This window comes from Pan troglodytes, chromosome 12 (genome assembly GCF_028858775.2).
Source record: "Pan troglodytes isolate AG18354 chromosome 12, NHGRI_mPanTro3-v2.0_pri, whole genome shotgun sequence".
Taxonomy (NCBI): Eukaryota; Metazoa; Chordata; class Mammalia; order Primates; family Hominidae; genus Pan; species Pan troglodytes.
In genome coordinates, this window is record NC_072410.2 from 76,908,510 (window position 1) to 76,934,269 (window position 25,760).

The following is a 25,760-nucleotide window of genomic DNA, read 5'->3' on the forward strand; positions in this document are numbered from 1 at the left end:
GCAACTGCTGCATTTCTCTATGACTGCGTTAGCTTCCAGGTATTGTAATGATCTGCTCTTCTGCCTCTCTCATAGAGTGGATTATAATCCCCAGCTCTGGGAGGACCTGGAACCATGGCTCATGCATACATGTATGTCAGTGCCTAGCACAGTGCATGGTGCATAGGAGATAATTAGTGAAGATTTATGGGCCGAAGGAAGCCAGCTCTACTGTTAGTTCTACCCCCAAGTTCCTTCTCCAATTTTAATGGCGGAAGTTTTATTTTGTTCTTCTGCCTTGAACCCCATAGGTTGAAACTCCTTGTGGGGCTTAAGGCATGGACTTGACCCCTTGCCCAGCAGCCCAGTTCCGCCAAGACTGTGGCTCTCCCTTGTCCTTCTCTCCAGAACTTACTCCTTCTAGGAGTAAGGAGTGAAGGCTGCCCTAAAACCCCAGTCTAGACAGGCCTCTCATTGCCTATTGGCAAGAGCCTGTAGCCAACTGCTGATTAAAACTGCCCTTGGCACCTGCCAGGTGCCACAGGTCTACCTGGGCTCCAGCCACTCCAGCCCTGGCCCAGAAGCCTGACCAATGACAGGCAACCTGATTGCTCTCTCGAGTCAGACCCCCCAGCATGAGGCTTTATGGAAGGGCTGCTGCCTGGGCAGTGTGACTCCCCATGCTCTCAAGGTGACTTATACTGAACAGCCTTTCCTGTTCAGTCCTTTCTTATTTTGTGAAAACACCCTGACCCCCACCTGACCCAGCAACCTTGTAGCCTGACTGTGCAGAGTTTAGCATACTGCTCCATGCCTTTGCTTTAATACACTATCAAGTATCCAGCCGCTGGGCACTCCTGCGCCACCACTACCCTACCCTGCAACTATATTTTCATCCACCCAGCATTATACAAACTAGAGAACTAGGGGGAAAATCTCTCCCCACTTGACCAGCCTGGAGGTGACTACCCACATATCAGCCTTCCTCCTCCCCAGGACCCACCATGGAAACAGTCTCAAATCCAGGCTTTCTTTGTCTTGTGGACAAGAAGTCCAGACATTCAGATGCTAGGAGCTTAACCTACACCTCATTAAGCTGCAGCCTGGTGACATGACTGCAATTCCTGATCCTGCCTCTGCTGGAAAACCCTGACCCTAGACTGGGTCCTGATTCTGGTAACTACTTCTGACATCATCTCAGCAAGAAGAAATGGAATCTTCTCCTTGTACAAACTAAATGTGTGAGCAGTGCCATCCGCAGACTAGGGACAACGGGAGCCTGCCCTGAGCCCCATGCTTTAAAAAGTATCAGATTTTGAGTGTGCACTAATTATACTGACATGTGCCTTTTAATTTTGAATATTTGGAAGACAATCTTTTTTTGAAAGCATTGAAATAATTTTAATTTTTTAAAAAATATTCTTTTCTTTTAGAGACAGGGTCTTGCTATGTTGCCCAGGCTAGAGTGCAGTGGTTATTCACAGTCATGATCATCGTGCACAACAGCCTCCAACTCCTGGGCTTAAGCAATCTTCCCCACTCAGCCTCCTGAGTAGCTAGGACTACAGGCACATGCCACCAAACCTGACCAAATATTTTAACTTTTATATTTACTACAATTTATCTATTTACTAAATATATACTCAATTTTTATATACTTTGAATATAATTAAATTTCCTTGTGTAATTCTTTAGATCACTGAAAATGAGTATAAATTGGGATTATGATTGAAATAGAAAAGTGGAGCTCAGAAAAAAGGAGCTGAAAAGAATAAATAATAGAACATCAATAATGAATGAAAATGCTCACTTTTTTCTCTTTTTTTTTTTGAAACGGAGTCCCACTCTGTTGCCCAGGCTGGAGTGCCATGGCACGATCTCAGGTTACTGCAAGCTCCGCCTCCCTGGTTCACGCCATTCTCTTGCCTCAGCCTCCTGAGTAGCTGGGACTACAGGAGCCCACCACCATGCCCGGCTAATTTTTGTATTTTTAGTAGAGACGGGGTTTCACCATGTTAGCCAGGATGGTCTTGATCGCCTGACCTTGTGATCTGCCCACCTCAGCCTCCCAAAGTGCTGGGATTATAGGCGTGAGCCACCGTGCCCGGCCAATGCTCACATTTTAAAAAACGGAAAACACCAATTATGTGCCCATAATAATAAAAAATACAATATAAAATATAGTTTTTTAAATTTTAAAAACACTGAAAACAGGTAAAGAAAAGCCACTTCTGTTGAGCATGGCCCATATACACTTTGAAACGATATTATAAATTCTCAATTTAATAAAGACTTAGGAAATAATTACTGATCAAAACGATGAAAATTAGCAAGAAAAATATTCCCATTAAATATGCAACTTGAACTTGATATTTTGCTTTCAATCATATAAAACTCTGGCTTTACACTTTTTAAATTTTGTCATTCTGAAGGTATATTTGTCAAGCTGGGAGGCTGGAACACATCTTAACAGTCTTTATGTTTGACATCTAATGTTTCAATATTTGGACACATTGCATATGGCTCTCCCTTAGCGCCTACAGGAGGTCCCACAAAAGTCGGGGGCAGGCATGTATGTGAGGCAAAGGAGGAGGCAATGTGTTTTGGTGGGGAGAGCTTGGGCTTCCAAATCCAAACCACAGCTCTGCTACTCTTAACTCTTGGGAGCCTCAGTTTCTATATCTCTAAAATAGACATAATAAAACCTAGCTTATATGCTCCACATATATAAATTCCTTTTTTATTTTAGAACTATTTATTTTTTATTTTTCCCATCTGCCTTTTACAATCTGGTTTAGCCTAATCCAATGGAGTAAACAGAGGTTTCCACTGTATACTTTATTTGCACAAACGACTTTGCTGAGCTCCTTGAGATCAAGGCAGGAGAAAGTACACTCATTAAGCCTGGCCTCTCTACCCGACACGCCAAGGAGCTGGCTCCTGGGTTAATCACTTTATGCAGCCCCAAGAATTCCTCACAGGAGTATAAAATGAGGAAATGAGAACAAGTCTACATTCCTGGGTTTTGGCGAAGGAACTCAGTAAGCCCAGCGCCTGTTTTGTTAGGTTGGCAATGTGCATTCTCCTTCCAGCTACAATCCAGCTAAATACCAGAGTTCCATGAGAAGGCCTGGATCCCCTCAACCTTTACTGAGGTAGAGCACTTGTAAGAATAGCAGTACCTATGCTGAAAGCGCCAAGCGCCAAAGCTACCACGGTAGTCCCAATTGAAAAAGATGGGGCTGGGAAGAAAACAAAACTGTGAAGTGCAATGCAGTCCTTCCTGAGCATGTGGACTCCAGCCATCCTCTGCATAGTGCTGTTGCCCCAACAGCAGAGACCGCCCCAACCAAAGACAGGTCAGTTTAAATGTTCCTTGTCCTTCTCCCAGAGCTTCAGTGGGGTTGGCTGGCTTGCAGAGCGAATTAATTAAGGAGAACAACGGCCTCAGCCTGGTGCGTGCAAGAAGCCTGCTGGCAGGTTAAAAAAGCAAAACATAAGATGTGGCTCCCCAGCACTGGAAAAGACACTTCTGCAAGTGAACAGGTATGTGGTGCACCATGGAACTGGGTCCACAGGTGTAAACTGAGATTGTTCTGGGCAAACCAGGGTGTGTGGTTACCACAGTCGTGGAGAGCTGAGAAACCCTAGTAAGGACAAGGACATGCGTGGCTCCCTCCCTCCCCTTCAACCTGCAGCTTATTTCTGGTAGGGATTTTGTTCTATGAAGGCTAAGCCATGAGGCAGAATGAGTAAAGTGGCCTGCCAACTGTGTGATGTCACCAGAATGGGTTTGGGTGCAGTCTCCCCACATGGACAACAAGCTAATGATACTATACCTGTTACATACAGGCGGTCACAGGCAATCTGTGAAAACATCAAACGCTAGACAGCAAGCATTATTCTCCCTCTTCCCAAGGCTGCTTTGTCTGAAACACTGACACTCCTAGGGATTCAACCTCTTGTACCATTGTGTCTCAAATAAATAGTAAATGGAGTTACGTAACCCTCAATGATTTCTTAACTGTTCTGAGCTCTTTATCTATAACATTAAAAAACAAAAAGCCTCAAGATGGCTGGACATGGTGGTTCGTACCTATAATCTTAGCACTCTGGGAGGCTGAGGCGAGAGGATCACTTGAGGCCAGGAGTTCATGAGCAGTCTGGGTAACATAGTGAGACCCCCATCTCTACAAAACAAAAAGTAAAACCTCATGACCTGTGAAGTCTTTTCTAGCTCTGCAAGTCTCGACCTGGGCTCTGGGAAAAATGCACAATAGCTAAGAATGATGGCTCACCCTTGTTTGACCACAATGACATACCTGTATTTACTCATTTCATCCTCCCAGGTACCCAGTATACCATATCAACCCCATTTTGCAGGTGGAGAAGGTGAAGTCAGAGAGGTTAAGTTAATTGGCCTGGAAGCAGATTGCCCAAGTCAAGATAAGACAGTGCCGCCTCTCAAGAAGTTCAATTTTAGTGATAATTTCAGTGAAATCATCATAAGAGATATAATAGCAGCCAATGCTTGTATTATGTGGCACCCATACACCAAGCATTGTTCTCATAATGTATATTAATTCATTTAGTGCTCATTACATCCCTAAGAAGTAGAAATTATTATTATCTTCTGTTGACACATGAGAAAATTAATGCATAAAGGGTTCAGTAACAGTCCAAGGTTTCTTACAGCTAGTGAGAGAGCTGGGGTTTGAAGCCAGGCAGCCTGGCTCTAGAGTCTATCATCAATTACTATGTTATACAAATGACACCTGGACATTTTGTCAGCCTAGAATAAGACAACTAACTGGGGCAGGCATGGGAATGGAGAACCTGGAGAAGACATCAAAGAATTAGCTGGAGTTCAGCAAGTAGAGCAGGGAAGGGCATTCTACACTGAAGGAACAGCATGAGCAAAGGCACAGAGGTGTGAAGAACAACTGCTTTCAAAGAAATGCAAAGAAGCTTAGAGTGAAGGGAGATGTAGGATGGGAGTATTGCTTAGAAATAATGAGCTGTGTTTATTTTCTATTCTTTTCAACTTTTCTGAATGCTTGAAATTTGAAAAAGCGCTGTCAAACCTGGGTGGAGTGGAGGTCATGCTAAAAGCTGTGCAAACCTGCAGAAGACAACTCTGCGGGGGGTCTCACAGCATTGCCTAGCTCTGCTCTGCTCCTGGCCACCTGAGCAGGACCAGCAGACAGTGACATGAGAAGGGGCAAAGAACATAGTGGCCAATCCCAGGAAGCACCCTGCTGACGGAACCAGGGCCCACAGAGCCAGTTTGTGTGGTTTGAAGAAGCTGACTATGACCTTCAGGCCTGGTGGAGAATCCAGTATCGAGAGCAGCAGAATAGACTGGGCAATTAAAAATGTTCCGGCCGGGCGCAGTGGCTCACGTCTGTAATCCCAGCATTTTGGAAGGCTGAGGAGGGTGGATCACCTGAGGTCAGGAGTTCGAGACCAGCCTGGCCAACATGATGAAACCCCATCTCTACTAAAAAAATACAAAATTAGCCGGGCGTGGTGGTGGGCACCTGTATTCCCAGCTACTCAGGAGGCTGAGGCAGGAGAATCACTTGAACCCGGGAGGCGGAGGTTGCAGTGAGCTGAGATCACGCCACTGCACTCCAGCCTGGGTGACAAGAGCAACACTCCATCTCAAAAAAAAATAATAACAATAATGTTCAAGTGGTTCAGGTCTGAGGGAGAGCAGAGCATGGATGTGGTGGTGCGGGGTGGTGGGAGAGTTGAGGGCAGGGTCAAAGCTCTAGGTGGAAGGTCTGGTCACTCCACGACACACCCATGCCAAGGAAGACCAGAAACTGTGAGGCTGGGGCCCTGGCTGGCTCATCAGCATGGATGCTGCAGTCTCTGGAAACCCCAGTGGGGGACCTCAAGAAGGAGAAGAGGTGCTGGCCTCACCTCCTCAGAAGGTGGGGTCATGTACCTCGAACAGACAGGGCTGGGTGGCACAAAGATGAAAGGAAAGAGTGGAAAACAACAGCAACAAACCAACAACAGCAGAAGCGGAGTCTGAATCACTCTGCTCTCATTAGCTCTGTGATCTTGACATTTCTACTTGTTTGAGGTTCAGTTTCTTCTCCCGTTAAGAAAAAAAGAAATGGTGGATCGGGGGGGGGTAGGGCAATAATTGTCCCTCCCCCATAGGATTCTATAGGTGATCAATAAAGGATGTCTATCATTATGATGAATACTTCAAGTAATTAGAAGTGGAGGAGGCTTGTATTCGAACAGTCCAACCTTGGGAGTGGGAGAGGAAGAAAGGAAGTCAGAGATGCTCAGAAGGAAAATGAAAAAGCAGTGAGTGGTCAGAGACTGTCACACATCTCCCTCCAGAGACGGGGCTGTCAGGCGAGATCCATGCCCTTCCTGAGATTCCTTGCCACAGCCTTGCCCAGGTTCCTCCCCAGGCGCTTGAAACCACAGAAAGCCGTGCATCAGGGTCCGTGCTAGAATACCGCAGGAATGAGAACGAATTGGCACCCTGCTTCATCCAGGCTGGTTAACCCCTCCCTGAAAGATAAGAAGGTACTCAGCCCAGAGTGTAATTCCTTCCTGTCTGCCCCGTCAATGCATTTGCCATTTTCAAAAACAAAAATCCCTCCCTGAATAATTCATTATTCGAAGGAAACGCCAGCCCAGAGTGCGCCACTCCATTTATTCTGACATAAGAGCTCATCTCGGGCCATGTGTATGTGTTTCTGAAAAGGATCCACATGAGAAATCGCTTTTTAAAACGTCGATATCCGAGAAGGCAAGCAGAGAGTTTAAAAGGGCCATAATTCATAAATCAATGATGCCACACTCCTGAGGAAGAGTTCTGCATCGACTGGTCAACAATTCCATTTGCAACAAGCTGAAACATCTGCGTCTCCCTGCTTCTCTAGCTGGGGTCCCAGGGCGGCTGCCCCACGATAATAAGGCAAGGTTTTAGGGCTAATCCGAATCATACTCTCTGGGATTCAGGCATGGAGATGTGGGATTGCTGTGGATTTTATCTAAACCTTTTCATTTCTGTTAATATCCCAATAACTAGAACCAATCCGAACCAAGCAAGAAAAAAAAAATGCGAACACTCATGACTCAGAGTCCTTTGTTCCTGGCTATGTAACAGGGCTGTTCACCAGTCAGTGTGAGACCCTGTCCTTGTCCTTGACAAGCACCGGCACAGGTTTAGCCCGGATCCCAGTTCCAAACATATCTAGGGGGAAATTTAAACAATTGTTGCTGTTTTTGATGGTTCCTGATGGCCTCGATCAAAGTATGGTGGTTGGCCTTGATCATGGCTGTGAAAACAAAACTCTACACCTGGAATTGGCTAACTGCCCAACATATGCTCACACAGAACTCAAAGGCCAGAGCATCAGAGAGAAAATCAGTAAGCTGAGGCCACCGTCTGGAGTTGCTTTTGGACACATACTTTACCATTGCTAGAGAAAAACAACCTGCAGCTTGGATTCATCAGTAATCTTCATTGCAGACAAACGAGATAGAACACCTGTCAGCTCTCAGGGTTTCCAAAGAGTAGGATTTGGGGAAGTCTGGGTATAATTTTTTCTTCTTTCTTCCCCTCTCAGCTTGCCTCCCTCCCCCGAAGTGTCTAACCAAACATGGAACACACAAGAGCAGAAGAAGAAAGAGAACAAGCGAGAAAGAAGAGCAGCAGCCCAGGAAACAGAGGGAGAAATTGGGGGATTGGGAGCTTTGCATTTTCCCCATTCGCCCAAATTCAACAAATAGGAAGGCTCCTCCGCAGCTCTCTCTCAGTCAGCAAAGAGCTTTCCAGGACATTTTGTTTACTCAACACCTCTTCTCTGCCCTGCTTAAATCTATTCTGGAACAAGGAAGGGCAAATAAATTAATTAGGCTGGGTAGGGTGGCTCACGCCTGTAATCCCAGCTCTTTGGGAGGCCAAGGCGGGAAGATCACCTGAGGTCAGGAGTTTGAGACCATCCTGGCCAACATGGTGAAACCCCGTCTCTACTAAAAATACAAAAATTAGCCAGAAGTGGTGGCGGGTGCCTGTAATCCCAGCTACTCTGGAGGCTAAGGCAGGAGAATCACTTGAACCCGGGAGACAGAGGTTGCAGTGAGCCGAGATCGTGCCACTGTACTCCAGCCTGGGTGATGGAGCAAGACTCTGTCTCAACAAAAAAAATTAATTAATTATACCACCTACCATTTATCAGTGCTCACGACAAAATGGATGCACTTTTACAATAAGCATTATCTCATTTAATCCTACAACCAGTCCTTGAAGAAAGAAACTCTCCTTAACCCCATCTTTCAAGGCAGGAAACCCAGGCACAGAGAGGCTACGTAGATTATCCAGAGTCACACAGTTAGTGAGCAGTAAAAGTGGGACAGGAACTTGAGCACCAGGCAGCAGAAGCCACCCTCGGCCAGCATCTCTCCTGCGTGTTAGAGCCACCAGAACAAGCTGATAGAAGGGAAAGGGTGGGAAGGGCAGTTTCTCTAGCTTTGTGTTTGGGGTAGGGATGGAAAGTGACCACTGACAATAGCTTAGCATTTACTGAGCACTCATCGTATGCTATGATTTGAGTTGTCCCCGCCAAAACTCATGTTGAAATGTGATCCCAAGTGTGGTGGTGTTGGGAGGTGGGGCCTCATGAGCGGTGTCTGGGTTATGGGGATGGATCTCTCATGAATGGCTTGGTGCCATTCTCATGGTAGTGAGTTCTTGCTCTGGGGAGACTGGATTACTTCTGGTGAGACTGGGTTGTTAAAAGCCAGGACACCCCTCAGGTTTGGCCTCTTTGCACCACTTCCCCTTTGCCCTTCTGCCATGTTGTGACACAGCACGAAAGCCCTCACCAGATGCCAAGCAGATGCCAGCACCAGGCTTCTGGAGCTTGCCATCCTGCAGAACCATGAACTAAGCAAGGCTCTTTTCCTTATAAATTATCCAGCCTTAGCTATTCTGTTAGAGTAACACTAAATGGACTAAAACACTGTGTGTCAACTAAGCACTACAGGCATGTGGTCATTTACAAATACCCTGTGGAACAGGTGCCATTATCCTCATTCCAGGGATAAGAAAACTGAGACCCAGAGAGGTCCTGTGGGTCAAATGTATTGGAACCGGGATTCTCATCGAGAGAGCTGGGGTCAAAGCCTGTGCTCCTGACCATTATGCTCCACTGGAGTTACAGATGGCAGTGAGCATCTGAGCCTCAGTGACCCTTTAGCACCAGCAAGGGCAGAGAGGAGCGCATTAACCCAGCATCAAGGAAAGGCTGTCTTTAAGGAAAGTACACCACTTTGCGCAGCTACCCATAAAGATTCTAGAGTGAAATAAGCTATCAGAATTTAATTCTGCAGGTATTCACTCAGGCTACTATTTGTTTACTCAAGATCAATCAATTGACCCCATTCTTCAAGAAAGAACTAAAAGAAAGAAAAGAACTAAAAGAAAGAGGATATGGAAGGAAAGGACATAGGGAATTATACAAATACAGTGTAATGCTGAGCCTGCTGGCCCACAGGGTAGCCTGAAACTAGAAGGGGGCAAGGCCCAGCGGGTGTAGGGCCTGCTCTTGGGGCTCCATGGGAAAAGGGACTCTGGACCAGGACCCCCACCTGCTCACTATAGCTTTCCCCACTGAAAGCCAGAGAGCTTGCCTTACAGTCTTTTCCATCTCTCGCATTCTGTTATTCTTAGTTGGTTTCAATCTTTGGACAGCAGGAACCTCTTTACCAGAAAGCTCAATATGTAAAAACGACTTAAAGGGGCTGATTAGGTGGGAATGAGGAGGTTCAGCAGGGCACAGAAACTATCCCTAGTCCCCAAGCCCCGTGACCAGTCAGAGGCACCTCTACCAGCCAATTCAGAGACCTCTACACAAAACCTTCCCTTCTTCACCAAAGTGAGCTGGCTGTAGACTGCAGACGTTTGTGCGGAGGTGGAGGGGCTGGAACACATGCCTGCTCTGTTCCCTTTTCAAAGGTCTGGAGACGCTGGCCTGGCCTCTGTGGGAGGCCTACACGCCTTTCTAGAGGTCCTTAATCAGGTACGGGCCTCAGGTGTCTGATAGCTGTGCCACCACATTCCCCGCTTACCACCACCAGCACCATCATCAGGACCAGAAGTTCATACTGTCAGCTACTTGTTAGAGAATCAACAGCCTTGAAAACTTCCAAGGATTGTGCAGAAAGAGATACAAAGTGTATTCACAAATCAATTTCCCAGAGCTTAGTACATCCCTTCTCAAGCCGAATAACCTTCAAAATCTGAAGAAGATGAAAAAGGAGAAGAAAAACGTGAAGGGTTACCCAAGGTTGCAAGCACAATGGCCAGAATGTGTGTAAATACTGGACTGGCCCTGTGTGCTTTGGGTCCTCTGATAGAATGGCCATTTCCTGCAGCCCCATTTCCTCTCATTGTATTTCAGTGGAATAAAAATGTTATAGAGAGCAGCCACTCAGTCACATAGGTTATTTTAATAGATACATCCTACAAGCCTTGAAAACTTGCTCTATGCTCTGATAACAAGGCTAAAAATAGCACAGGCCCTATTAGCAGATTTGAGGCTCCAAATCAGTGAGACTGGAACACACGTGTGTGTTTTTCTCAGCGCATCCTGCAAGTTTTCCCACGTGCTGCCACCCTCGACACATTTTCATATTATCTTTTCCCCTGAATCTCGGTTGAAACTGATGCTTTCATACAACACTGGAGGATTTGGTGGCATTGATGATCTCTTCAGCATTCCTCATTCAGCTGCACATTTCATCCAAAGGCTGAAGGATGCTCTCATTTATGCATATGTGCATTTTTGCAACTACAAAATGCACGGTAGACAATACTGAAGAGCTGGTTACACAGGAACTGTCTGTCCCAAGAGCCATCACAAAAGAGCTGATCTTTCCACAAACCACTTGTGAGCTCCTGCCAGCTCTGTAATTCAGGGCCACTCTCGAGATTTCCACTCTTGGGACCAGAGATAAATCTTTGGTGTCCCAGGCGTTTGATCAAAGCTCTTCTTTCCTTCATTATCCTATCAATATGAATGAACACTACCATTTAGGTGTCAGATATGTAAAGCTAATCTAAAGACACAAGTTTTCATTATCTTCAGAAAGATACTAATACATTTTTTAAAATTCCGAGCTTCTCAGAAAATGTAGATTTAAAATATAAATATTAATTACAGGCAAAATATCTTAAAGTTGTGATTCTCAGCCCTGACTGCTCATTAAAAATGGGTGGCAGGGGTATTTTCAAATGATTCCTAGCTCTTCCAGATGGTTCTTAAGGACAGCCAGGGCTGAGGGTTGAGAATCCCTGTCTTTCCCCCCTTTCCCCCAACCAGAGAGACAGTCTCACTCTGTTGCCCAGGCTGGAGTGCAGTGGCATGATCATTAGCTCACTGCAGCTTTGAGCTACTAGGCTCAAACAATCCTCCTGCCTCAGCTTCCTGAGTAGCTAGGACCACAGGCAGGAGCTATGCTCCACTGGAGTTACAGTGATGAGTTACATGCCCATATGATTTAAAAAAATTTTTGTAGAGGCAAGGTCTCACTATGGTCCTAGGCTTTTGTCAAACATACACATTAGCACAGTGAAAGAAGACATGCAATAAATGCATGAACTGTGAACAGTGTTTTAATAAATGTATTAAATAATATGGTCAATCTTATGGTCTCTGTACACAAATTTCTGAGTTATCACATTATTATATAAAATCCAGAGGCACCTTTTCTTTTGTAGACATGGGATCTTGCTATGTTGTCCAGGCTGGTCTTGAACTCCTGTCCTCAAGCAATCCTCCTGCTTCAGCGTCCCAAAGTGCTGGGATCATAGGCATGAGCCACCTTCCCCCACCAAGAACCTGTCATCTGTCTTAAAAGACACAAGTCTTCAGTGCGGTGGTTTTGTGAGGGTCTAAATGGGTGGTTCTCCACCTTGCTTGCACATTAGAATCCCAAGGAGAGTTATTAAAATATCAATGCATGGGACACATCTCCAAAGATTCTGATTTAATTGGTCTGGGGTAGGACTAGGTTCTGGTATTTGAATATTATTTGAATATTCAGCCAGAGTTGAGGACCAATGGTGTAAGTCAATGCCCTTCTCTGATTGACCTATCCTTAAACATATGAAGCTAAAGAATCAGGAAATGTATCTTCATATATTTCTTCAGACCTAAAAATCCCGAGAATAGCACTACTTTGCCTACTTTAGACAGAAAGTAAGTAATAAAGGCACCTGAATAGAGAATTAGATTTGATGTTATAATGTCCACATACATCCCTTTCAGACGGAGTGTCCCTCTGGTCCTCATGAAAAGCTTGTTTCATTTTATGCACTGTTGAAACAAGATCACTTATCTGGTTTCTAAACCAACAGCTGATCAGAATCAAGTAAATTAGAGGCAATGGAGGGGTAGGTAGAAAGGATGAGAGAGGCTATGTAGAAGCAGGCCCCCTGATTGCAATGAGAAGTGAGTGCTAATAGAGAAGACACAGAAAAACTGAAGTAAGTAGACACTGCACGTAAAAACACTGGAGTCAGGATTCTTTAACGAAGGGACAAACACCTTGATGTATCCAGAATGGCTCTGTGAACATCAACGCGCCACTGCATAGCAACATTACCGATGCTCCTAAGAAAAGCCCAGAGTCACCAAGGATGAGTTAAATTATGTTCATTATAACCATTTTATGAAAGCTGAAATAGGGGTGATGACTTCCATCCAAAATAGTAATAATAAAAGGTAAGTGTAATTTAAGGAGTACACCTTTAGCTATTTGGAAATTGCAGTCACCCAGAACAACTCATGCCCTGAGAATCCCAAGTAGCCACAGACTTCAGTAGGAGACACTTTGGCAGGAAAAGTTTCGGCTTGACCAGGAAGAAATCCTGTCCCTCTCAGAGTCAGAACACGGTGAGGCCTGAAATGGGGGAGAATACTATTGAACGATCCTGACCTTCAGGGTTTCTAGGCACACACAGGGTACTCCAAGCTTTCATTGAAAACCTAACATGAGAGACAGCTAAGACAAAGGGAGAGCAGTGAGAAGCCTCTGTGGCTGGCAGGATCGCAATGCTCTGGGTGGGCCGCTGGTTACATATCACTCCCCTGCACAGGATCTCCAGGCCTGCAATTCCTTGCTGAGAACTTCATCCCTCGAGGTCATACATCCCACTACCCAGACACTTTCTTTAGATGCAAAAATCCATGGGATGGTTAATACCTGTATCGCGAACCCTGAGCCAAGTTGTCAGGTCTCTTCTGTTGATACGGTAAGCCTTGTCGTTTTCAATATCTTTCCCCTCTCCAGATGAAATCTTATATGGAACCCAAATATATTATAAAGAGAAAATGGGATACCCCTGGTTGAAGGGCTTTCCATAGCATGAGTCTTGTCACCCCTCCCTCTCATCAGGTTCCCATGAAACACCTGGTTAGGAAACCATCTGGAAAAGACCTGCCTGGCTCCATTGCCTACAACTGAACTTCCCCTCCCCAGACCCACCTGCAGGCTCAGTCCCATTCTGTGGCCAGCATTGCCCAGAGGTGATGACTGGTCAGGGGCCTCTCAGCTGCTATTCAGCTCAGATGTCTCTGACTTTGTGTCTCTCTCTCTGTCTCTGTCTCTGTCTCTGTCTCTCCCTCTCCCTCATCACATTTTATCCTACTAGGCTTTCTATTTGTTCTTCAAATCCACCCCCAAAACTATCTAGGTGTGATCATTGAGTTCCTGTGCCTGGAATCCCGTTTTGGTCAAGCTTCCGAGCCTGCACTCAGCTCCAGCTATCACCAGCTCCTGTTGAGAAGCTCAGCGCCCCCAGCAGGGCTGCCAGCTACAGCCACGCTCCTCCCAGCTTGGGGGCACACCTCACTTCCAAATGGCCAAGTGTAGATTTTCCCACATCCACCAGCAGATAAGATTCACTCAGGGTCTCTATTCAATGTGCAGATTCCCAAACCCATAGGATCATCGGATCCAGGGGAAACCGATGGGAAATCCCGACTTGAACCAAAGCCTCAAGTGACTCACCAGGCGAGTTTGAGAAACACCAGCTTCCTGGTTAACAGTGAGGTTCTGGAATCGTATTCCCTAGGGTTTGAATCGCATCTCTACTATTGCCATGTGATTTTGTGCAAGTTACTTCAGTTGTCTAAACCCTCGGTTTCCACCTCTGTAAAACGGGGGTGAGGGTAGTGGTTACCTCACTGAACTGTTGGAGGATTAGGTGGCCGAGAGGCTGTACACAGCACTCAGAGCCTGCTTGGCACAGGGTGAACCCCCAGTAAGGTTTGCTGCTGTTCGTTGATAATGAACTTAAACCCTTGCCCCCTCACTCCCACCTCTGAATCTCACACAAAACACTCTGTCTTCCCAGTTGAACCTCCAGTGCCAAGGTCTGAAGGCCCCTAAGGCCTGTCCTGTTCCTGGTAGTGAGGCCTGTCTGCTTCAGGTCTTGTTGAAGTGAATTAGGTAGTGTGCAGATGGAAACTAAAGATAAAATGGCTGAAAGCAGATACTAGGAGCAGCCAGAAAGAGAGGGAGTGGGTGGGTACAGAAACGGAAGTTGCGGTAGGGAATACAAACTTCACTGATGTCACAGTTTTCTTGGAACCCCACGGATGAGGCGGTTAAACAGCAACTGTCACTTGAACTGTCTCTTCATTGTAACTCCTCCTGGAAACTTGGGATGAATTCTACTGTGTGGCCAGGCCAGGGAGACACAGAGACGCTGGACAGGCAACCCGGAAAGCCCAGCACTCCCTGGAAACCGGAGAGCAAGAAGCAGCACGGGAGATAAATAAGTCACTGGCAGACTGCAATCAATGCCCCTTGCTAATAATACATTGCTCATTTCAAATAAAGATCCCCAGCAGGTGCCTATGGAAGGCCATAGGTCCCTGGAGAGAAGCAGGTATCTATTCACCCCAACGATGACCCAGCAGGGCTGTGAGACTCTAGACCCCTCAGCAGCGCTGAGGCAGCATGACTGCAGCAGAACCCTAGGAAGGTTCTGGGTCTCAGCAGCAGGTGCCTAAGGGAGAGGTTTCAAGGCAACGAGCCATCCCTGCTGTCTCCGTCTTACTCCAACAGCTCAGTCTGCCCGGTGCTGCACGTGAGGCAGAGGTTCGAGTTTGGCCTCCTGGTGTCATAGGAGCACTCCCATCTGTTGTGCTTCCTCAGCCTGGGTTGAGTGGTCTCCAGTTCACCAGATCCCCTAACCCTGACCAGCATCTCTCAGTGCCACTGGCTGTGAGGGTAGTGGTCACCATAAGTTTGGAAAACAAAACCAGGTGCTACATAGGATGCCTGAGTGATGCCCAGTAAGAAGAACAGATCGTGTTCAGCAAGAGTCCTCATCCATCCCACAGGGGCACCTGAAGTAGTAGCTCCCCTTCTACAGCGTTTCTCAAACCTCTGCCAGTCATGCACTGCCTCCAGCTTTCACCATATATGTTTACCACTTACATTTCTTTTTTTTTTTTATTCTTTTTTTGAGAGGGAGTCTCCTCTGTCACCCAGGCTGGAGTGCAGTGGCATGATCTCGGCTCACTGCAACCTCTGCCTCCCAGGTTCAAGCAATTCTCCTGCCTCAGCCTCCTGAGTAGGTGAGACTACAGGTGTGTACCACCACACCCAGCTAATTTTTGTATTTTTAGTAGAGACAGGGTTTCGCCATGTTGGCCAGGCTGGTCTCGAACTCCTGACCTCAAGTGATCTGCCCGCCTCAGCCTCCCAAAGTGCTGGAATTAAAGGTGTGCGCCACCGTGCCTGGCCTCTTTTTTTCTTAAATAATTTTCTTTTAAAAGAAAAATGCTATAATACAACTTAAGAAAATTAGATTCACTGGCCATAGTATTTTTTAATGCAATGAAAATGAAATAATATCATGCTAAGGCCCTCTGCCTCTGCGTGAAGAGGGTGATAAGTATTAGAGAGATGGTAATGACACTCTAGCCCTAAGCTGAGAGTTTCTCTTTGATTTGATGAGAAGGACTGAAAGAAAATTGGAGGAAAAGGATAAGAAATACCTTTATTTTTTTGAGGTATAGTACCAGATCTTAAGTGTACAGTTTGCTGAGTTTGACAAATCACATATACTCCAATAAAGACAAAAAACATTATCATTATTCCAGAAAGTTCTCCCCTTCTCCTTCACAGTCAAGTACCCAACCAAAGGCAACCACCATTTTCCTTTCTATCCCCATAGGTTCATTTTTTTCTGTTTTTGAATTTCATATTATTGGCTCACAGGCGTAGCTTCATCACTGTTAAATCAAAGTTCTGCTCATGTTATACTTTTGTAAGTGTATGAAATTTTTCAAAATAAAAAGGTTTGTTTAAAAAAAACAAAAAGCTAGGAGATGCCCTGTTCTTACTTTATCTAAAATCTTCTCTAGACCCTCTAACCCTCTAATGGGATGAGATCTACAATTTGGGGCACCATGAACTGGGAAGACATCAAATTAGGAAATTGGATTCCGACTTTGCAAATCCCAACACGAAGCTGATTATAGCACTGATTTGCCAAAGTTTCTCCGGCAAATCCCAATTAATCTGATTATCTTTTAAGCTCTCCAAATGTAAGTCTTCTCCTAGATTCACAGCCAGCCCAATTCTTCCTTTTTTGGCAGGTTCGGTTCCACACCTCACCCGCAAGTGGCCCACACGCCTACAGGGGCCTTGTCAACACTGCTCCCTCTGCAAAGACCACCTTTCTCACTGCCTCCAATTCCATGTCTTCAGCAACTTCCTTGGGATCCTGGCCAAGGCCAAAGCCTCTCCCCTCCCTTAAAATCAAGTCTACACTGCACATTTGCACTTGGCCTTCTTTGCTTTGCATTGCTACTTTTCTTTTAATATGAGCACACTTCATTCCTTCAACTAGACCCTGAGGTCCTTGAGCGCCAGCACAGAGCTCTCCTGACATCCAGAGAAGATATTGGATACAGCGATGCTAGTGGGTGAGTGTGTGTGTGACTGAACTGACATGAAATCTCCCTGCAGGTTGGATCCTAACAAAGTTCGAAGTCATGGCCTGGAAGATGAAGAAAGAAATGAATGGAGGCTGCAGCAGTTTCTTCAGACAGATCTATGATTTCTGTGACTTTCCTATCACATGTCCTGAGCCCCAGCACAGACATTCAGATTCAACAAGTCCGGAGTAGGGCTCTAGAGCTTGCACACTTCCCGGCTCCTAGAAGATTCTAACATGGGAGGCTCGTGAGCCACACCCAGAGAAACACCATCCTGTGACCAGAGAACAGGTTAGGATACTGAACATCCCCTCATCTGCAGACCAAGAAAAACTGAGTTCTTGGCTAGCATGGAGCCTACCTTGTGTTTTAGTTAATTCTACTTCTGTCACTGGAGGTTGGATTAAACAGTAAGAGAACCACTTCCATACAATCAAAGGTGAACATAAGGTATAAAAAACCTGCAGATAGAAGTAGATTCCCAAGGAGGGAAATGCTGAAACCCAGCAAAGGAGATGACTGCAGTTCCTGACCTGAGACTCCGTCCTATTTCCCTTATGACATTACCCAGTGGTGCTTTTCCTGTTCCTAGAAAGAAAACCAACAGGGTGCAGCCTTCGGTGGGTGGGGGTCTATGTGTGCACAAGTGCACACAGTGATTTTTATATAAAAAGGCTCACCACAGGACAGCCACCAGCAGGATGATGCCCAGAGCACCGGCATTCTTACCATAGCTAATGAAAACCCTGAGTATTTGGCCTCTGCAACCAGGGAACAAAGGGAGTTTTGAGATGGCTGTGCGTAAAGGAGCTGGAAGTCATTCCAGCATTTAGAGCTTCAATTGAAAATAAACAAACAGCCCAAGCCTTCCCCAGGACCCAGTCTGCCAAGCACCAGCCTGGGAGCGCACACTGGCCACTGGGGCCAGCACATGGCTATTTATATTCATAATCCAATTTGGACGGGGAAGGCGCATGAAAATAAATTGATTATCTTGAAACTGTAAGAGCAAAATTCATCGGGACAAAAAAGTAATGAAATAATATAGAGGAAGTACCTGAGTAGGTCATCTGAGGGGATGTTTCTCGTGAACTGTCTCCAACCCAGTTTGCTTTCTGGATTCAGACACGAGAAAACTGGCTGACAAAGTTCCAGAAATCACAGGCCAACATGTGGATAGAGCTTTGCTGAGTATTTTTCCCCTTTTCTGGGTGTGTGTGTGTGAGTGTGTGTGTGTATGTGTGTGTATATATATATAGCTGTGTGTGTGTATAGATTGTTTGACAGAGGGTTGATTATCTCAACTCAGTTTCTAGCTGGTGAGGAAGAAAAGTGGACAGTTCATAAAAAACAACCATCTTTCCCAAATCTGAGGGTCAAACACAAGCGTACATTATCTTGGAAACACTGGCTTTCTATCTTAGGTCTTGCCCATCCTCTTTTCCCTAGAGGCTAGATTCAACTCTGCCTTCCCACAGGAACAATAGCAACCATTTATGACGCGTGTGGGATATGTCACCGGCTGGAGATGCACAGTCAGGAATAACCTGGGATGGGGACTCTCGGCCTATTTTAAAGATAAGGAAATGGAGGATCAGAATCGAAGTGACTTACCCAACACCACCTCGCTAATCAAGTGGGGACTTGGGATTAGAACCCAAGTCTGTCTGGGGTTTGTGTTGTGACACCATACTGCCTCCCTGAAAGAACCTAAGGACAGTCTCTAAAATCAACATTCATTCCCAGGAAATGGGCACTTGCTGGGGTCAAGTTGGAAGATGGGCCTGGACGAGAGGAGGCTTGGTAAAGCACTGATAGCTTAGAGTTGAGAAAGTATCCCTTTCTTAGCTCAGCTCCGAAGAGTTTACAAGACAAACTTAAGGAGAAACACTTTCACAGACTGCATCTATGAAGGCTGGCCCTTAATCTGAGCTTTCTTCTCTCTGTAGATGAATTATTTAAAAATAAAATAATTTTGATAAAACTCATAACCAAAAACGAGGCTCAAACCTCACCTCCATTTATTATCTATTGGTCCTGAGAAAGGATGTAACCTGTCTAGGATTCAGGTAATTTGTTTTTCAAGTGAGTAGACTGAAGAGGGATGGATGAGGCAGGACCCTGGACCAGGGTGGCTTCTGTGGTCCCCTCTAGCAATGAAATTGATGATTCTAATAACTAACAGAAGTAACCCCGCACTGTGGTGTCCTAGACACCACAGGAGTTTAGGAAAGTGATAATGAGAAGCTATTTTGAATATTTCTGAAAGCCTAAAGAAAAGCAAATATTTCACAGAGATCAGACCACACAGCAAACTAGATTATCAGGTGTAGCTGTTCCAATATCATGTCGGGGGCCGGGGGGTGGGCGCGGGTGGAGGCCCTGCATCAGCTGCTGGTGATGAGCATCTCTTGTTCTGAGTAAAGCTCCCTGCACCTGTTTCAAAGGTTCTGCCTGTATGCAGAACAGCCCCTCTGACACTTGCAACTGCAAATTTTGATTAATAGAAAATAACAAACAAATTGTCATTAAGGTAGGGGGAGGGGAGACTAATCAAAGATACTGAAGAACTGAATATGATCATTTAAGAAAAACAGGGCTGAGGTTGGACTCCCTGCGATAGGGTGGTAAGCAGGAGTCAGAGGTAGTAATTTGATTTCTTTTTGGTTTTGAGACAGGGTCATGCTCTGTCACCCATGCCGGAATGCAATGGTGCGATCACGGCTCACTGCAGCCTCAACCTCATGGGCTCAAGCAATCCTCCCACCTCAACCTCCCAAGCAGCTGGGATCACAGACATACTCCACACCAGGCTTTTTTTTTTTTTTAAATTTTGTAGAGATGGGGGGTCTCCGTATGTTGCCCAGGCTGGTCTTGAACTCCTGGGCTCAAGTGATCCTCCCGCCTCAGCCTCCCAAAGTGCTGGGATTACAGCCTTGAGCCACTATGCCCGGCCTAGTCATTTGATTTCATTGAAATTAAGTGATTCTTCCTCAGGAGCTTGTGATACAATATGTAAAGCATTTCACGAGCCCTGGCAATTTCTGCAAACGCTGTCCAAATTTTTCCTGGCTCTGAGCTGAGACAGTTAAGCTGTCCTCAGTGGCTCAGCAGTGTCAACGGGATGAGCTAGCTGAGAATTGGAAAGACAGCATTTTTGTGATATTTTAGAAAATAGAAACATGTTATAAGAAGGGAAGAAAGCAAATGTGAAACCACAATGAGAGGAGGAAGCTATGACTTCCACTCAACATGAGAACAAGTTACTGAGCAACCCTGGCTGACCAGATGGTGGGATTGGGTGGGCCACCCATGGAAGGCTCTGAGATGTGACCCCCTGGAAACTGAGCATCCCTGAAGCCAACCCTACAGAGGTTTGGGGTGCCCCCTTTGTCTCTCACATGTGCCTCGAAAAACAAGTGAAAGGGATTGCTTGGGGAGGCCAGTGAGATGTGTCCTTCTTTCTTCAATCCCACCACTCTGGCTTTTGGTCGCCTCATTCTCCTGCCTAAGAAGCTCCCATCTTTATGCCAAGAAATCAAATCTAATTCTGCTCAAGCACCTAGAACTCATTACCAGTTTACAAGGAATATAGGGCCAGAGGAACAGGTTAAAAGACACCATGGGAATACAATCAGCAAATTCCAAAATGTGGGAAACTTTACAGGACAATGACTAGTTTCTTCAACAAAAAAAGAAATGGCAAACACAAAAAAAGAAAAAGGAGGGAGTAGAAATCTATGAATGGAATGAGACATAAAAAACAGCACTCAAATGCAACGTATAGACCTTATTTGAATCATCATTCAAGCACATCAGCTGTTCAAAGTTTATGAGACAAGTGGAAAAATTTGAACACTAATTAGCTATTTGATGATATGAAAGAATACAGGTTTCTTTAATGTGATAATGGCATTGTGGTTATATATGTTTTAAAAGTGTCCTTTTCTTTTGAGATCGATACAGATGTATTTACAGATGCAATGTATGATGTCTGGAGCTTTATTTAAAATAATCCAGTTCAGGAGAACCTATGGAGTGAGGTGGGGAGAAAACAAAATTGATTATGTATTGATAAATGTTGAAGCTGAGGGAGATTTATTATAATGTTCTAGGTTTGCATATGTTTAAAATTTTCCATAGTAAAAGGTTTAAGTTAAAAGATGACTGTGATATATTTTTGAATTTTTGATGACAAGGAAATTATAATAGTTAAAACATAACCCTATTAAAATAAATCACACTACATATGCATGTATTAATTTTTATATACTTGAATAGACATATACATCTATATAGTTTTACAGGCAAAGAAAATCTTCTGAAAGCATGTACCCCAAACGTTTAACTATTAATCATGTTTTCTGGGGGAGAATAGGCCTGGTAGGAGATTTTCTTTTTTTTTTTTTTTACTTTAATATATTTCTGCATTATTTAAATTTCGTCCATCAAACGAGTCTTACTTCTCAGTTCACAAATGGAGCAAGGAAGTAGTCGCAGTGACTCCCTGGAGCTCTCAACCTAGCTCTCGCAGACTCTGTATCCCAGACCCTCAACCCACGACACCTGGCACAGCCCAAGATCAGCAAGTCTTTCCTCGCCCCCGGACATCCCTAGCACTAGCGCCGCCTCTGTGCCTTCATCCGCCAAACATTCTCTTCCCATGCCACCTTTCGAATCCTAGCTCCAGACCCACTTCTTCCATCCAAGCAGTCTTGCTGCACTACTGCAGTGTGCAAGGGTCTCTCCTTTCCTCTACAAGTTGGCCAGGAGCTAACTACGCCTTGCCACTGTGTCTGGACAGCGTATTCTTAGAGGAAAACAGGCCACAATCCCCATACTACCTAGGTAGTCCAGGACGTAGTTGGGCACGTTAGGTGCTCAGTAAAGTTCCAAGTTACTTAATCTTACTGAGCCTGGGTTTCCTCACGTATAAAACGGGAATCCAGTTACCTACCTGGACTGCTGTGAGCAAAAGTCAAAGTAAAGTACGTAAAGCTCCCTGCACCTGTTTCAATCGTTCTGCGTACACAAAACAGCTTCTCTGACACTTGTAACTGCAAGTTTTAAGAGAATGAGAAGGAGACGTGAAAATCCACGTGGATCCACCCACTGGGAAGAGCACTGAGCTCAGAACTGCCCATTAGTTTAAATATTAACAGTAATAGAAATAATGTCCCGGGGTCAGGAGGAGGAGCTCCGAAGGTCACACCTTGAGCTCCCACTAGGTGGCAGTATTGTTTACCTGCTGTTATGCAAATAGAGGGGAGGGCCATCAGCCGGGAACATACATCATCTGAAATTGATGATACAAAGGAGGAAATTTCTATATTAATTTCCCCATGATAGTGGAATAGACGTTGGCTTGAGGAAATGCACCGAGTTAGAGGAACATCCGCTAAAAACCAATAATGAAACCCCATGAGGAGCCCTTAGTGTCTGTGTAGAGGGGGAGATGTGTGTGGGGTAGGGACGCTGCGTGAAAGTAGTGGGACCATCTCAAAGGGGGAACACCAGCCAGAGGCGAGAACCTGCCAGAAGCCCAAACCTTGACTCAACCTTTCACACTCGAAAAGTAGTATTAATGTGACCAGTCGAAATGAGGATCTCCCCATCAGGGTCTCCCAGAGCATAAACTCCACGGAGCTAAGCGGCCAGGCATGTTCTCTTGGGACATCGGTCTCCAGAGAAGCAAGACTGGAAGATAAAAGCCTCCTGGATTCCAACTTCCCAAAGCAATACTTTCATGTCCCACTGCTCAAAACCCCTCATGGCTCCCCACTTCTTCTAGACAAAGTCTAAACTTTGCCACCTGGTGGCAAAGCCATCAGCAATTGGCTTAAACTCCACCCACCAACCCCAGGGACTTGGGAAAACATTTGCTAACCCACCCCTCCCTCCCACCCTTACTCTTCCTCAATGCTCCCAATGAGGAAAATGAAGCCCAAGAGATAAATTGACTTGCTCCTCCCAAAGCCCACCCTCCAGTCCTCTGGGTTTTCTCTGCACAGCCCTGCTCATCCTGTGATACAGACTCGGTGCCAAGTCTTCCCATGCTGAAAAATGACTTTGAGTCCCTGAGGCCTGCATTCTGTTCCATCTCAAGAACCTTTGGTGTGGTGTCTGTGTTGAATTGTTGCTATCTTTTCTCTCCAAAAAGATCATACCTCCATGAGGGCAGGTAAAATGTCACGTTTCAGTAGAAATACTGCAAACCAAGGTTCTGGCAGGGGGAAGGACAATGCTGTGATTAGGAGTGTGGGGGCTGTGCAGTCAGGCTGAATCCAAATCCTGACTCTTTCCCGAACCGTATGACCTTTACAGGGGTGCCTAGCCTCCCGAGGCCTCTGTTTCCTCATCTGTAAACAAGAAGTAATAATAATACGTACTGCATAGAGTTGCTAGTGCAGATTCAATATCAAGTACGCAGGGTGCTAGACGTATGTCTGGCACATAATAGGGACAAAGGTGGCTATGTCCTGTAGTCCCAGCTCTGTTCCTCATCAGCTGAGGGGTATGAGGAAGTCACATTAGCTCGTGGGCGTCACTGCCTTCATTGGCAATACTGAGAAGAGTGAGGGCAGACAGGGTGGGCTACATAATGTGCTCTGAGGTTCACGGTGGCTCTAAACCTCCATGCTTCTCCAGAACACTTCTCACATTTCCCCAGGAGATCAAGCTGGTACATGAATATAAAAGAAGGGGGACCAAGGTGCTGACTCGGCCTACTTAAAACTCACCTCTGTCAACACCCATCTCAAACTTACCTTCTCAAGAAAATTGTCCCTGACCACCCCCAGTCCCACTCTGCCTGTTTCAACAAGGTTAGATCCCACTATTTCATGCTTTCATAACACCCTATGCTTTCCCTTATAATACATATTCCAAATGTCGAGTGAATTATTAATTGTGGACTGTAATCCTCATTTTGCAGATGAGCAAATTGATGTTCTGGGGACTCATGTTATTCTTCCAAGACCCACACAGCCTGTCAGTCAGCAAGCCATGAGACCCTGCACTCCTCTCACTAGGCCATACTGCTCCTAAGGGGTTTTTAGTTATATCAAAAAAAAAATGATAACTTTCATATTAAGGCTGGGGTCATTCCTTGAGAGAAGATACACAGATCAGAAGGAAGAATGGTCTGTGGACTCTTCGAATGAGTTTTCTTGGAGAGTTCTAGTCAGAAAAGAACCAGAGGCATACATGACAAAAGGCTGTGAGGCTGGCCTTCCTCCAGCAGTTTTCTCCAAGGCCCTGAAACCACATTTGGGCTTCTTTAAATGGAATCAGAGTGTCATGGTGGAGGGAGGGGGAGAAGTAGGGGCAGAGTAGCATCATTAAAGCCTCCTGTGTGGTTTTGATTAGATCATCTGAATTAATAGTTCTCACAGGCAGGTCTTGATTAAAAGCAAATAAGTTTGCGAGCAGACCACCTACTGGAAAATACTGAGCTTAAGATCAAAGTCCCTTGAGCAAAAGCCTGCAAGATCATGTGGGTGAGATTCTGGGCTTGGTCCGTTTATTAGGACACCCTAAAAAAATCTACCTTCATCCTTTAATCTGCAAGTTCCTGGTTATTTGTTCTCTTCAGGAGCAGTAGCAATTTCAGTTCCTCTCAAGTCCACCAACGCCTACTGAGTGTGTACCAGCAGAAAAGCCGAAACTCGTAGGGGATTCAATTAATGATGTCTGATCCCTGACCTCAAGGAAAATGCCAAAGGGATGGCTCAGAAAGTGAGGAGAGTTTAAGGAGGGTGTTCATCAGGTCGCCTTTTCTCAGAAGCTTTGCTATTCAACCCATGTTATGCACAGAATTCATTGTCTAATTTTACTGAAAGGCAGAATTCTAAATCTCTTCAACTCCATAAGTAAATTATATGATCTTTCAGAATGTGATAAGTACATACTCTGCACTACAGAATAAATAGCATGGGGTAAGGAGATCAGGATGGGGGAAGGGCATTGCGGTTTTAAGTAGAGTATTCAGGGTATGCCTTATTGTGGGCACATTACAACAAAGATTTGAAGTGGGGTTTCAGTGATCAAAAGTGATCCAGGCAGAGGGAATGGCCAAGACAACAAGGGGATGCCTAGTAAGTCTCAGGGATGCAAGGAGGCCAGTGGGAGGAGTTGGGAGAGAAAAATGCACAATGAGGCGGGAGAAGCAGGGGTGGGGTACAGACCATGTGTGGCCTTGTAGGCTGTTTTAAGGATTTTCACCCATGATGAGAGCCCACTGTGGGATTCTGAGCAGAAGAATAACTTAACCCGAGGATCATGCTGGCTGAGGCAGCAGGAAGCTCAAGGGTGGAAGCCGAGAGACCCATTAGGAGGTGACTGCAAGTTCCCTGGTAGGAGACAGCAGAGGCTCAGACCAGGGTAGTGGAAATGAAGAGAAGGGGTCAGATTCTGGATTTATTCTCTTCTTTGGCCCTAAGTTTCCTAGTATGCAATAGTTTCAGCTCCCACTTTCCATCTTCCAGGGAGGTATGAAAATAAGTTGAAAACAACTCTATAGAAATGTTTGGGGGCTCTTTGATTTAAAATGGCCCCAGAAATTCAAAGGCAGTATGAATAAGCTCTTGCTGGTGGGAGAATTTCATGAGCCTCAAATGAAGCATGAGAACGGGCGGACTGCGTGGAGTCCACCTTCCCATGTGCCCTTTCCACATACACTTGTGTACATGCACACGGGGCACACTCACGGAGCAGGAAGACAGTAACTCATGGAGTGAGATGGCCTGGTGAGGGCACTTTTTAACCAAATGACCACAGGAAACT

At 45.5% G+C, this 25,760-nt stretch overlaps 1 protein-coding gene and 1 long non-coding RNA gene across 17 annotated transcripts in view; both read right to left on the reverse strand.

Moving 5' to 3' along the window:
• PRKCE (protein kinase C epsilon) overlaps window positions 1–25,760 on the reverse strand; it is a 537,105-nt gene that overhangs the window by 387,893 nt on the left and 123,452 nt on the right. The gene's annotated exons all lie outside the window — the stretch shown is intronic.
• LOC134807919 (uncharacterized) lies at window positions 13–22,847 on the reverse strand. 3 transcript variants are annotated; one of them, XR_010149540.1, is made up of 3 exons: window positions 14,032–22,847; window positions 13,225–13,318; window positions 13–12,921 (listed from the first exon to the last, which is right to left on the reverse strand). It is a non-coding gene; the product is annotated as an uncharacterized LOC134807919 (long non-coding RNA). The 3 variants fall into 3 exon arrangements; XR_010149541.1 differs by having other exon boundaries at window positions 13–11,869; window positions 13,225–22,847; XR_010149539.1 differs by having other exon boundaries at window positions 13,225–22,847.